The sequence below is a fragment of the Lactuca virosa genome, chromosome 8, assembly GCF_052849685.1.
Source record: "Lactuca virosa cultivar CGN04683 chromosome 8, Lactuca_virosa_CGN04683_v6, whole genome shotgun sequence".
Classification (NCBI taxonomy): domain Eukaryota; kingdom Viridiplantae; phylum Streptophyta; class Magnoliopsida; order Asterales; family Asteraceae; genus Lactuca; species Lactuca virosa.
This window is the reverse complement of record NC_136433.1, coordinates 166,515,089-166,517,334: the sequence shown is the minus strand read 5'-3', so window position 1 is coordinate 166,517,334 and position 2,246 is coordinate 166,515,089. Positions and strand designations below refer to the sequence as shown.

Below are 2,246 nucleotides of genomic sequence, written 5' to 3'. Positions count from 1 at the left end.
ACTGTTTATTAATCAAGAATCAAGAATGAAGACAACTTGTTCTTGTTTTTGTTTATTCATGGTGAAACAGAGTAAGGGTAAATTGGGAAATGAGAATCATAATCATACCCACAAAGGAATCATTGCTGGGAAATTGAAGGGGCATATACCAGCACAAACACCAATAGCCTCTCTGATGTTATAAGTATCAATTCCATGAGATACATCTGAAGCAAAAATGAACTTACCTAGTTAAACCAGAAAAGAAATTAGGGGTGAGGAATTGATACTATTACCACTGTAGCAAACATTTTTTCTAGGCCGATAAGATAAATGGGTAATTGTAGCTACTCTCGTTGATAAAAACTAAAGTAAAAAAATTTAAAAAAAAAAAAAAAAAAAAAAAAGAAAAAAACATTTAGGATCAACACCCCAACAAAAGCCATGAGATTCTGCAAGCTTCACAGGTGGATATGCCTCAACTGGAAATTCAATCAAGTGATGAAGTTACTAAATTGGAAGTGAGATAAAAACGAAAAAAAGCAAGATCAAGATACTGCTTATATTACCTATTGGTTCTCCAAATGAGCCTACAAAAAGTATACAATACATTAATTGCAACATGAGCCTACAAAAAAAAAAGCAAAATCAAGATACTGATTATATTACCTATTGGTTCTCCAAATGCACCAGGTGGATATGCGTCAACTGAAAATTCAATCAAGTGATGAAGTTACTAAATTGGAAGTGAGATAAAAACGAACAGAGATAGTGAAGATTAGAAAGAAAGACAAACCAGCGAAAGTTTTCTCGAGAATCTCCAACTGGAAAGCTGTCTTCATCTTCCTCTTAACCTTCGGCTCTCCTCCTTCACTCTAATTTTTGTTCTTCCCTTCCGAACCGCCACCGCCATGGCCGCTAGCACCACCGTCCATTGGCTTAAGAAGATCGAAATCGCGAACCCCGTTTTGCAATTCAGGTCAAACCCAACACAGAAACCGGGTTAATTAGCAGCTAAAACATCAAAAAACACTTGAAGCGACCAAATCCAAAATCAATTGAACCCAATAATTTCAATAACTCTCAGCGAAAACCGATACGTGTATTGCCATGGAATTGGTTGGGAAGCGATTGTATACCAAAACCACCAAAAAACCTAATCACACAGTGCCTATGAACTAAACCCTAATAAAAATAAAACTTACAAATGGCATGGTGAAGGCGATGAGACCGACATAAAACAACGATAGATACCTGATCAATTTTGATGTCGCCATGTCGGCCCACATCGGAGTACCAGCAGAAGGCTGTAGAAGTTGGTGGGTCTTGTAGGTTTTCTATGAAGAAATCAGAAGAAGCCAACTTCAGCAATCACGACCATTGTTCCTCGTCTTCGTTTTTTTTGGTGAACTAAAGCAAGCAGAGGGGGGAATCGGTGGAATGATGGAGCGCGTAGAATCTGAAAAGCGAACGTCATCTGTAGTCGACACCGCCATTGACGAAGATATTGAGTAGCAGTGAGCGTTGGAGAAAACCATGGAAAGCAGTCAGTTAGCAATTCGTTGATTCCGATCAACCGGAATCGAGTTCAGAGTGAGGCGGTGGTTTGGAGGTGGGTAGGGAATGGAAGGAACTTGATAGATACCTATTCGAGATGGTGAATCTCCTTGAATATAACAGAGGAGCAATTTTCTGGTTCTATATCTTTTGTCAAAACCAATTACAACTAAAACAAATATGCAAGCTATACTAAAATCTAGGAGATCATGGATCTCATGCATGCAAAAATGGAAACGTGGTCGTAGATAATATGCAATATTCCTATTCACTACAAACTACTAAAGATAACAAGTCTAGCCACTAACCGTCTTTCTAGCATGTGCTCGTATCAATACTCCGCCCCTGAAAAATGGCCTTGTCCTCAAGGTCGATTTATGCCGATTTCCGGTAGCAATTGGTTCGGCGGCCTTAGGTATGGCCAGAGATCCGTATCAGTTTGTCTCCGCTTAAAAAGGACCCCGTTCTTGAGGCCCGGTGAATTTTTTTGGAACTGTTTTCGATAGTTTTTGTTGGTCGGAATTGTTTTCGGTGGTTTTATGTAGGTAGTTTTCAGGGATGGCATCAACGGTGGTAGGAATTGTTGTTGTGGTGAAGGTGTCGTGGTTAATGACGGCGGCGGTCGCGACAGTAGAAGTGGTTGTTGGGTTGACATGGGCGATTGCAATGGTTTTGGAGGCGGCGGTGACAATAATGACTGTTGTGGCGGC

General features: G+C 40.2%; 1 long non-coding RNA gene across 2 annotated transcripts; it reads right to left on the bottom strand.

Moving 5' to 3' along the window:
- Positions 1 to 358: 358 nt before the first annotated feature.
- LOC145133702 (uncharacterized) lies at positions 359 to 1,646 on the bottom strand. Of its 2 annotated transcripts, XR_013718689.1 has the most exons (5): positions 1,234 to 1,646; positions 776 to 917; positions 649 to 687; positions 549 to 569; positions 359 to 461 (listed from the first exon to the last, which is right to left on the bottom strand). It is a non-coding gene; the product is annotated as an uncharacterized LOC145133702 (long non-coding RNA). The 2 variants fall into 2 exon arrangements; XR_013718688.1 differs by having other exon boundaries at positions 776 to 1,646.
- Positions 1,647 to 2,246: the final 600 nt, after the last annotated feature.